Source organism: Hevea brasiliensis, chromosome 11 (genome assembly GCF_030052815.1).
Source record: "Hevea brasiliensis isolate MT/VB/25A 57/8 chromosome 11, ASM3005281v1, whole genome shotgun sequence".
Classification (NCBI taxonomy): Eukaryota; Viridiplantae; Streptophyta; class Magnoliopsida; order Malpighiales; family Euphorbiaceae; genus Hevea; species Hevea brasiliensis.
The window spans coordinates 98,907,600-98,920,206 of record NC_079503.1 but is presented as its reverse complement, the minus strand read 5'-3'; positions in this window follow the sequence as shown (position 1 = coordinate 98,920,206).

The window sequence follows — 12,607 nt, the reverse complement described above, 5'->3', positions numbered from 1 at the left end:
CATCAATGCCTACGGACCACTTATATATGAGCTGCAAACCAGTGAAAGCAATGTCAAAAATACGCGTCTTATACATTGGTCTCAAGGATGCGCGGTCGGCTGGAGAACCGAAGCCATAATTTGATATTGAGAGAGCAAACTTATACAGAACATTTTATATAAGGGTAGGTTGGATTTTAATTCTGAAATTAAAATTAGAATAAATATTTTTCATAGTTTGATTTAATAAAAATTTGTTATTCAATTATCTTTTAAGGTGTTACTATAATCAAAATTAATATTAAAAAATGAAATTATATTGTATTCTATATAAATCGTATTTAGTATAATTTCATAATTAAAATTCATTTATCTTTACTTTTAAAAATATCCTAAATAATAAAATAATAATGTCTTTTGTTAAATTATTCTATTTTTAAACCAATGGCTCGAGACAAATAACATATTTATGAAATTATTTGATTGTAAAACTAAAAATCAATTTTGTTCACTCTAAAATTAAAATCGATTAATAGAGTAGGATAAAATTATAACTAGCATTTTTTATTAGCATAATGAGGGAAAAATCTAACTCAACAAGAACTAACCTATATATAAGAATTATAATATCATGATTTTTAACAATTCTAGGAACTAATTAAATATAATAATAATGATTTACACAATTATAATAAAAGTAAAATTTGAGAAAATTAAGAATCACAGTAATATAATTTTAATAATTTAGCTTTTAACAATTTCAAAAACCAATGATAATTAGAACAAGTTACCTAATTATCAAAATAAATGAAATTTTAAAATTATGATATAATTATTGATATTTTCTTATGCTCTATTATAACAAAAGTTAAAATTGCGAATGGAGAAAAAAAATTTTTGTCAACATATAAAAAACGAATCATAAAATATTACAACAAATATAAAAATATATAGTATTAATATCTAGTAATTAGATTGACCCTAAAAAGTATAAAAATATTATAATATTATTAATACTATCAAAAATATTTATCTTAATCGATCATTTATCAATTAATCACATATGTAATTATGTGATTTTATCTTGGTAAAATATTATTATACCCTTATTTAGTTTTAAAATTTATTATCAATAATTAAATTTATAAAAGTTTAGTTTAAATATATATATATATATATATATATATATATATATATATATATATATATATATATATATATATATATATAGGTTTCTTTTTTTAATAAAAAAATGGGTCAATTGGCTTCTCAACCAGCTTGTGTGTGTTATAATATTATTAGTACTATCAAATATATTTGTCTTAATCAGTCGTTTATCAATTCATCACATATGTGATTATGTAATTTTATCTTGATGAAATATTATTATAATCTTATTTAATTTTAAAATTTATCAAAAATATAATTCAATAATTAAATTTATAAGTTTAATTTAAATAAATAAATATATAAAAGGGTTTCTTTAATAAAAAGATGGGTCGGCAATTTATTTATAAATATAATTTATAATTTATTTTATTAATTAGTTATTCAGTTATTTTAAATTATGATTAAGATTAATAACTATTATTTTTAAGTAAGTTCCAATATATTAATTTATATTTATTATATATATATATTTTTTATTTACTTTTTATATTATTAATATTATTTTTTAGAATAATATTAATATTGCAAGAGAAAGTTAATATTTGAATATATTACCCTTCTTTAATATATTAAGAGGATATGAAAATTTTTGATATTTTAATGTGATAAAAATATACAAATAATTCAATCAATTTTAAATTATTTTATATATTTAATTAATATTTTTATTAAAAATTATTATTTTTATTTTTATTTTTATTATGAAATCTTCATTAAAAATTTTGAGATGAAAAGTTTAATCTAGGTAAAAGTAATAAAAATAAAATTTTAATATAGATAAAACTAATAAAAATAAAATATAAAATATTGAATAATAAATTTAAAATATTAATTTATTTTTATTTATTAAAATTAAAAAATATAAAAATTAAAATTATTTATTATTAACTACGGGCAAAAATAAAAATAATTCTCTAGTTTATTATATATGTCAAGTCAAAATCTCAAACGGTGTTTATCTTCTAGCTAGAAGAATGGGTGGAACAAATTGTGCAATATTATAGATAAAAGGACATAATGGTTACGAGAATTTTATTTTAATTTTTTTATTTTTATTTTTAAGAAATAATTATATCGTACAGGTATGTGCACAGTACACTCATATATAAATCATTTTTTTTATATATAGTTAAATATTCAATCCACAATTTTTTTTTTCTCATACAATTCAACCATAGCTCAATTGCATGGTTGTTTACAATTAGCGTCTGAATTCCAATCCATAACAACATAGATAGAGAATTACATACCATCTAAAAATACATGCAAGAAGAAAGACTGATGACTGACTGATGAGACAATATGCCAAATAATTAGTAGCTAACTGATCAAAATTAAGCAAAAATGTGTGTTTCTTCTCCTCCCTAGCTAACAGCTTCAGTAAATAAAGGCTTGCCCTTATCCCATATGAAGCTTGCTGGAAGCATGCATACACAATAGGTTACTTTGGGGTATGTTGATTAGGAGATTATGTAGAAGGGACAAATTCTTGCCCAGTTAGGGCCCTGTTGTTGGGCTTTTTACTAAAAAGGTGTATCTAAAAAAAAAAAAGAAAATTACTAGGGTGAGTTTAGGCTTATTTATAAAAAAGAGTGAGAAAGAAAATATTAATACTGGGCTATTTCAATTATCTTTTTTTACTTTCTTCATCGTACTGACATTTACAATACAATTATTTAACTTGGATTTACATCCGCACAGTTTAATTATTGACTAACTAATAATAATAATAATAATAATAATAATAATAATAATTAATTATTATTATTATTATTATTATTATAGAGCATAAAAAATTTTAAAATATTAATATTATTTATAATTAAATAATTAGATAATAAAATATAAAAAAATAAATAATTACAACAGTGAAACAATGAAAAAAAAATACAACAATCATTGAAAAATTTATTTTCAATTTATTAATTTTTCAATTGAAATTTAATTAATTTTTTTAGTATACAGACCAAAAACTAATAATCTTAATATATATTAAAATTTAATTAATTTTTTAGCATATAAACAAAAGGGAAACAATGAACGAAATATAACAATATTATTGAGCGTGAAAAACAGGTTACCAAGTGGGGTTTTGCAGTCAACTTAAGACTTTTACAGCACTATGCATCTAATTAATGAATACTAAATAATAACTATTTTCAATTATTTATAAAATATTTAATATTATTCATTTGCTATAATAATTTTATTAATTTCCTACGATAATATTTATCACGACCCAACCTATGGGCCGGACCGACACTAGGACCTGGACCAGCCTAAAGCCCCCGAGGCCCATAGTAAGCCTAACTATTCCTTAACCCAACTCTAAGGCCCATTTGGGCCCAATTTCAAGAAATCAACCGGACAGAGTCCGGCCATAGAATGGACCTTTCAACGGGGAGTTTTTGACTCACTTGACCTGTAAACACAATATATAATCATTTGGGGAGCTCAGCTCACCCTCCACATACTCATAACAACATAAATTAAATGGGAGCTCAGCTCCCTCATCTAGTCCATCAACATGCATAAAATAATAAGTTTACAGGTCCAAAATAACAATTTATATTACAGACCCAAATCAAATAAATATTTCTATCACATGCGAAAATTCTAAGAGTTAACAGGTTTATACAAACATTAATGAATGACCTGCGAGGGAGAAAAGCAGGTTAACCTCAAAAATATCCTCCTGTGGCCTGAAAAAATATTGAACAGGAGTGAGCGTTCGACTCAGAGAGTAAAATATCAATTTTAACCATAATCTCTATAACTATCTAAAACTAATTTACCCTGTAGAGTGAAATGCAACATCAGCAATATTTTCACATCATAACAGCAAAAAGGTAATTTAGAGCACTCACACACTCAGTAATATCAATCATAATATATGGGAGCTGATCCCCTATACAGCTCTCTTAAATCCAACCTGTGCCAGCGAAGAACTCAAGCCGGACTTTCGCTTAATAAACCAAATCGGGGTCCCAGCGAAGAACTCAAGCCGTGACTACCCCGAAGGACCGAGTCCCAACGAAGATCTCAAGCCGTGACTACCCGTCCTATCTGTAACATCCTCCCCGTAGCAACTCCGTACAGTCTACTGTTCCGGTGACCGGTGTCGGTCCGGACAGCTAGAACGTCCGGAAAAATATTTAAACTAAAGTCAAGAACCAAAATTAACTCAAATATTAATAAGAAAAATTTAGGAAAAATTTTAGAAATAAAATACAACCAAGTCAAATGAGCCGGTGCCCAAGCGATGGGTAACCAGAGGTAAGTTGCGGTTCTCGCAACGAGGAGCCCTAGACCCGGAAAAAAATTCATAAAATAATTTTTGGGACTCCAGAGAAGGGTCATTGAGATTCCTATGGCATTAGAATGCCAAGAAAATATTTAGAAAAATTTTTCAATCGGTACAGACAATTTTAACCCGTTAAGCCAAACGGAGGGCATTTTGGTCATTTCGCCTTCAGAGGTGATTTTTGGCCGACTTGTCCAGTTAAGTAAATAATTATTATGACATAAAATGTGAATAAATATCACTAAAAATTGAATTGAAAATGAGTAGAAAAGAAAAGAAAAAAAAATGAATTAAATGGGAATTTATGACATCACATGATGTCATTAGTGTACCTTCACCCAATTATATGGTGACACATGGCTATAACCCATTTAAAATCAATAAAATGGGCAGAAAATGAGAGAAAAATGCAGCTTTCTTCTTCTTCCCAATTTCCATACGTGAACCTTTCTTCCTCCATTAAAATTCATTTCATTTTCTCTCTTCCAAACCTTGAATTCTCACCACTAAACCTTAAATTCTCTTCATTAAAACTTGTCCACTCATCTTGGGAAGGTGTTTGGCAGCCTAGAAAGTGAAGGAAAGGGAAGTTTAAGCTTGGAAAATTTTGCCCTACAAGAGGTTAGTGCTTACTTATGCTAATATTCCTTTACTTCCATGTTAAGGACTTGAATTTAGTATGAAATTGTAAGTTAAATGGACTAAAACTCATGTGTATGTGTACCATAAATTTTGGCAGCCCTAAGGAAGGAACAATGATGGAGTATTTTTGATGGTTTTAATGGACTTAAAATGAATTAGAGATTATGTTTAAGGTGCATATACACATATGTGATGAATGAAAGTGTGTATCTAAGGTGTATGTGTGAATCATAATGGGAAACTAGGGTTTGGGAGTGAAAATGTGGACTTGGCTTATGAAATTGTTAAAGGACATTTTAATGGTCAATTAGTGACCATTTGAGGAGATTTGACCATAATATGGATTGAAAAATAGCATGGTAAAAGGGAATGACTATGCTGCCTAGGGACAGCAGCAATGGACTGAGATTTCAGTCCAATTACACAGCCATAACTTTGGCTGTGTTAGACCAATTGATGTTTGGCCAATTGGACATGAAACTAGGCTTATAATGGCACATTTTTGCTGAAGAAACCATGCCCAAAAGACCAAAGCAAGAGGACCAAAAGTTGGCCCCAATCCGGATACCCTACAAACAGCCCCTGTAGAAATGACCAAATGAACAGTGGCCATAACTCACTGTAGATATGGTCAATTGACCTGAAATTTTTACAGCAATAAGTTAAGACATAGACAAACAACTTTCATGAAGAAACCTATCCCAAATTATGACCAGAACCTAATCAAATCGTTGAGCAAAGTGAAGTTTACTATACTGAGATTTCCAGAATTTTCATTTGAGCAGCAATGTTTGGAGGACTATAACTCTCTCTAGAAAACTCGGATTTAGGCGATTCTTGAACCGATGGAAACCTAAGGCATAGTAGAACATTTCATATGAAGAAAGTTAGACCAAATTAGGAACTTAACTTGATCAAATTACTGACCAAAATTTGGATCAAAATCTGCCAGAACCCATGATAGCAGCATGAATAGTGCACGTGAACAGTAAACTTATTTTGGCCATAACTTGAGCTACAAAACTCCAAATGGAGTGATTCAAAAAAAGAAATTCAACTAGACAAAATAAGGAACATTTTCTATGAAGGAAGTTTTGTCAAATTCCAACAGTAAATCGACCAATGAAACAGTGCAACTTCGGAGCACCAAAACTGAAAATTAGCAATTTTGCCAAAATGACCTAAGCTTTGAGAAAGTGACCAAAACCAACAAGTTTTAAATGAAAAATGTAGTATGTTTGAAGTGCCAAAGTCAATGTATATATTTTCTATGCAAAAGTCAACATTTTAGTTGACTAATGAAGTGAATAGTGACATGAAAACTTGAAATAAGCTTGGAAATGGATTTGGTAATTGATTCCAACAAGTTTTAAATGCAAAATGTGGTACATCGGGAGTGTTAAAACCAATGTACCTATTGTCTATGCAAAAGTCAACATTTTTGTTGACCAATGAGATGAATAGTGACACCAAAACTTGAAATTCAAAATTTGAAATTAGAAATGCATCTAGGGGACTTTAAATTGCAATTGGCAATTAATACTAGTAAATGTAAAACTCAAAATGTGGGATCTTGGTGTAATTAGAATTAATATATCCATTAAGTATAAAAAGGTCAACATTTTGGTTGACTAGTATGGTGAATAGTAATCAAAATGATTAGTGAATTAAGATGAAGACCTAGAACCAATTCTAAGCTTAAATGCTTAGAATTGTATGACAAATATGGACTATGCATCCTAGTCAAAATTGTTAAAAAGAAATTTAGGCCATAAATTTGAAATCCATGAAATATTCATGGATTACTTGAAACATGAAAAATAAGTCACCTAATTGATGTGAATAGATAGTTAGGGCATATATGCCCATCACAAATGGAATTCATAAAATATTAGTAACTCAACTTGAAATATAAAATTTGTAATTACATAAGTAGATTCTTGAATGTATAAATGAGAAAGGAAAAATGTTTTGAATACAATGGTACATGTGAACCATTGTTTAGAATTGTGATCAATATGAATAACATAATGAATGGATAAATAAACCATATTAATGTATGAATGAGACATTAGTTCTCATTATTGTAAAGAGGAGAAGTATTTTGAGTACAATGGTATAAAAGGATAATTGATGTGAATTGTGATCATATAAATGATCAAATGAATGTATGAATTATGATTGAAATTTATCATGAAATAATGAAGTCATAAAGCACAATATATTGATATTTTAAAGTATCAAATGCCCTAGTATACCTAACAAGATTGGTTTGGATAGTTTGGCATGCCAATAGGGTATTGTTTTAGCAAGAAATCGCTGTATTCATGGCTTTATGCCCTGTATTCATGGCTTTTATGCCCGATTATGTGTTATCATGGCTTTTTAGCCATACCGATCGCATACATGGTTGACGCTCAAGGCCCCATGGTATGACGGCCCGAGGCACATCATGTCCAAAGGCCAACGACTGCTATCCATCCGATCGTCTAGTATAGGTTACTTGGGCACCAATTAAAGTATTATTCAATTCAGCACTAAGTTAAGTTAAGTATAATGAAAATCCAGTACAATTAAATTAAGTATTGAATGAATAAGCAAAAGAGATTAGCAAAAGAAACATAACAAAAATATAAATTGTAGAACCGTACAGACTTGAAATACAATACAGATAGAATAAATTATGTACCTGCTAGTATTACTGAAAAATTATAAACTAAGCGCTTCCAAAGAGGAACAAACTAGTATATAAGATCGTTGATACTAGAAATACCATACCAAATTAAATTGATTCTTGAGTATCTGAATTATCATTTATTTCTTTCTTTACTTGTATATATCATTTCTGGTTATATTATTGCACCACTAAGCAGAAATGCTTAGCGCGATGGAATTGCTTCCTCGCGCAGTCTTCAAGGTAAAACCAGAGATCGTCGATCGAGATTTTTGGAGTCCAGAGCTGCAGAAGTGTCAGAAGAGTTCAAGATTGTCACCTCCTCAGCAATGCATGTCGATAGGGCTCATTTTATACATGTTATGTATATTGTTCATTCTTAGCACATTGTAAATTATTTGTATATCTTGTACAAAATAAACTCATGTAATTAACCTATGAATTATGGAAGCTATTCAAAGTAAGTATTTTAGTATGTGAATTGAATTTGAGTTATAATGAGATTATACTTGTGAATATTGAGATATTGAAAATCTAATGAGATTTCTGAGAAACTGATAATCAGTATTTATATACATTATGTTTGAAAATTTTTGAGACTATTAAGTTTGAAAAATTGAGTATATATTGAAATTATCTTTGGCAGGTTCAGAAGAACTGTTAGTCCAAATTACAGCCGACACTTTGTTGGATTATCGTTAAAATTTTTGAAATTTCCAATTTAGTTAGATTTTGATAAAAGTAAAAATAGCCTAAATCTTCAATAAAGTTTTTGAATAAATAAATCAAGAACTGTAATGAAATCAGATAAAATAGAGTACTCCGGCACACTGAGTGGCATAACTTGCTCGGCTACACTGTAGTCGGGTAAGGGGTGTCACACTATCCATAGCCAACACCACATCACACGCACGCCAACGCACACACACTGCTCCAAATTACCACAACAACATCCATGGCACTTTAACAGTTGTGAATGCAACATAAAACGTGCCTAGAGTTTAACTACATAGATATATGCATATAAGTGATGCATGGGCATACTTGAACATATAATAATATCAAAATTACAATTAAAATTAATATTTTACTCACAGACTTGACAGCGGTCACTGTGGCGGCTGGGCGGAGGAAGAAGGCTGTCCCGGCTCACCTGACAATTTTATTACAATCATTTAATAAATTTGACTCAATACAAACTAAGAAAAGACCAAATACGTCCTAAGTCGTGCCGAAAATCCGGCAAAGTCTCCCGTATACCTAGGACCTACCCAACCTGCAAAAGAGCTCAAAACACACTTCTATATTCACAATTCATATACTCACAACTCAATCACATCACACAGCCCCTCCTAGGCCCATCCAAACAGTCCTCAATCACAATATGTAAATTTATAGTTTAGTCTTTATAATAGATCATTTTTGCAAAAACTGCCCAAATAAGTTCTAAAAATTCTAAAACTTTGCCCCGCGGTCCTTAGCAATATTACTAGGCTATTGCAAAAAGAATCATAATTTTCTGAACTACCACGAATATTTTATGGATTTTTAATCCCATTTAAGCACAAGAAAATTACGAAAAAGTAAAGTTCGGGTTTACCTATGCCGATTCCAACTCCAGGGACGCACTCAAGACATCTGACAATAGTGGGGTAGCCAAAACCTCGATCCAATTCGGAGACATTTTCAGTAGCCGGTCTGTCTAGCCGGAAATTCACAGACCTGGACAACTATCGAATTTCCGCAAATTGAAGATACCTACACGAAGCCCACAACACAAAGGTTAGTACATAAATTTTACGAAATTTTCTAAGCTCATTTAATGCTCGGAAAAACACTGCGAAGTTTCGTGGGACCCACCGAAAAACGGTATCGGAAAATTTTGAAATTTATATTGCCGCGAAGCTCTCGACGAGTGGAGCGCTCTGGTACTCTCGGTTTTCTCGTGGGGTTCACGGTTTGCGAGAAATCTAGCCCAAAATCAAAATGGGCTAAAACTTTCCGGACAAAAATTAGACAAACCGCTCGATGAATTTTGGTGTTCTTGGTGTCTATGGAAAGCTCTCGAGGTGTAGATGGGTTTAGACACAAGACCCGGCCCAAATGGTGGCCGGATCGGCCGGATTTCGGTCGGGAAGACGAAGCGGCGCGCTGCGCGTCGCGTCGCTTCGCGCGACGTTTCCCGGCGTTCCAGGCGGCGGCCGGCGAGCTGGGGTGGCTGGGGAGGCGCGTCGGCAAGCTAGAATGGCTGGGGAGGCGGCTGGCCGGGGAGGAGAGGTGAGAGGAGAGAGAAAACGGTAGAGAGAGAGAGGGAGGAGAACGCGCGAGGGAAGAGGAGAAGAAGAAGAAAAAGGAGCCGGCCCGATTCGGCCGGTCCGATCTGGTCTTGTTTGATTCAGCTGGTTCGATTCAATATACAAAATTTTGAATTTTTACTCTGCCTTGGGACCGAAAACAAGGCCCAAAAATTCCAAAAAAATTCTAGAAAACTCAGAAAAATTCGTAGACTCCAAATATATTTTTAGTTTTGCCACGTGATCTTTAAATTAATTTTTAAAAATCATCAAAGTTTTTATTTTTGAAAAATCGAACTCGATTTCTAAAATCCGAAAAATTTCAAATAATTTCCTAAAATTCAAATAAAATAAAATATCAATATTTACCCAAAAATAATAAATTTAAATATTAGGGGTGTTAAATTCTTCCCCCCTTACAGAAAATTCGTCCTCGAATTTCACATAAGGCAGAATAAAGTACAGGATTACACATTAAACAGATAAGGGTACTTGCTACGCATGTCCCATTCTGACTCTCAGGTGCACTCTTCCACTGATTGGCTCCTCCACAAAACCTTAACCATAGGGATCTGTTTTGATCTTAGCTGCCTCACTTGGTAGTCCACTATGGCTATAGGTTGTTCCTCAAATGTCAAGTTTTCTTTTAGCTCTATTACATCCGGCAGTAGTACATGAGAAGCATCAGGAATGTATTTCCTAAGTATGGAGATGTGAAACACAGGATGAACATCAGAAAGGTTGGGAGGTAGCTCCAACCGGTAGGCAACTACTCCAACTCTATCAGTAACCTCAAAAGGTCCAATATACCGAGGTGCCAACTTGCCCTTCTTTTCAAATCTCATGACTCCCTTCATTGGAGAAACTTTCAAGAATACGTAGTCGCCTACTGAAAACTTTACATCCCTCTGTCTGGGGTCTACATAACTCTTCTGCCTACTGAAAGCTGTTCTCAATTGTTCCCTGATTAAAGGAACTATCTCTGAAGTGTACTGCACTAAGTCTACATCATGTACCTTCGCTTCTCCCATTTCCGTCCAACACAGAGGAGACCTACACTTTCTTCCATATAGTGCCTCATAGGGTGCCATCCCTATGTTGGAATGGTAACTGTTGTTGTAGGCAAACTCCACCAAAGCTAGCTGATCATCCCATTGACCTCCAAAATCCAAAACACTCATGCGAAGCATGTCTTCCAGTGTTTGGATTGTCCTTTCGCATCGTCCCGTCTGTCTCGAGGGTGGAAAGCAAGACTAAAGTTCAATCAGGTGCCAAGTGCCTCCTGCAACTTCCTCCAAAATCGAGAAGTGAACTGGGGCCCTCTGTCAGATATTATGGAAGTAGGAACTCCATACAATCTAACTATTTCTCGAATGTAGAGTCGGGCGTACTGTGCCACAGAATATGTAGTCTTTACAGGCAAGAAATGAGCTGATTTAGTTAGGCGGTCTACAATTACCCATATCGAATCATATCCTCGCGTGGTACGAGGCAACCCAGTCACAAAATCCATAGTAATCATTTCCCACTTCCATTCTGGGATAGGGAGCTCTTGCAGCTTCCCTGACGGTCTCTGGTGTTCAAACTTCACCTTCTGACAAGTCAAGCACTTGGACACAAAGTCTGCTATGTCTCTCTTCATGCCATTCCACCAATAGCTATCTTTCACATAATGATACATCTTGGTGGAGCCTGGGTGGACATTGTACAGTGTATAGTGTGCCTCTTACATGATTTCATTTCTGAGATTGTCCACATCGGGCACACATATCCTGGAACCTTGCATAAGGGTGCCATCATTAGCAAATCCAAACTCACCACCTTCACCTTGCTGTACTCTTTTTATGATCTTCATCAATTGTTGGTCTCTGTGCTGGGAAACTCTAACCTTGTCTCACAGGTTTGGTCTCACTGAAAAATGAGCCAACAATACCCCCTCATCTGAAAGATCTAGGATTAAACCTTGGTGCATCAACTCATGTACTTCCTGAATCAACAGTCTCTTCTCTGCTGAAATGTGCGCCAAACTGCCAGAAGATTTTCTGCTCAAAGCATCTGCTACTACATTGGCCTTCCCAGGGTGGTACTGGATGGTGCAATCATAGTCTTTCAGAAGCTCCATCCATCTCCTCTGTCTCAAGTTTAAATCCCTCTATTGGAAGATGTACTTCAAACTCTTATGGTCGGTGTATATCTCGCACACTTCACCATACAGGTAGTGTCTCCAGATTTTTAGTGCAAAGACTACAGCCGCCATTTCCAAATCATGGGTGGGGTAGTTCTGCTCATGCCTCTTCAGCTGCCTTGAAGCATAAGCCACTACTTTTCCATTCTGCATCAAAACACACCCTAAGCCAACTTTGGAGGCGTCACAGTACACAGTGTATCCTTCACCACTCATAGGTAGTGTCAACACAGGGGCAGTGGTTAGACACTCCTTAAGCTTCTGGAAACTCTCCTCACAGTTATCTGTCCAAATGAATGGAACATTCTTCCGAGTCAACTTAGTTAGGGGAGCCGCTACCCTGGAAAAATCTTGCATAA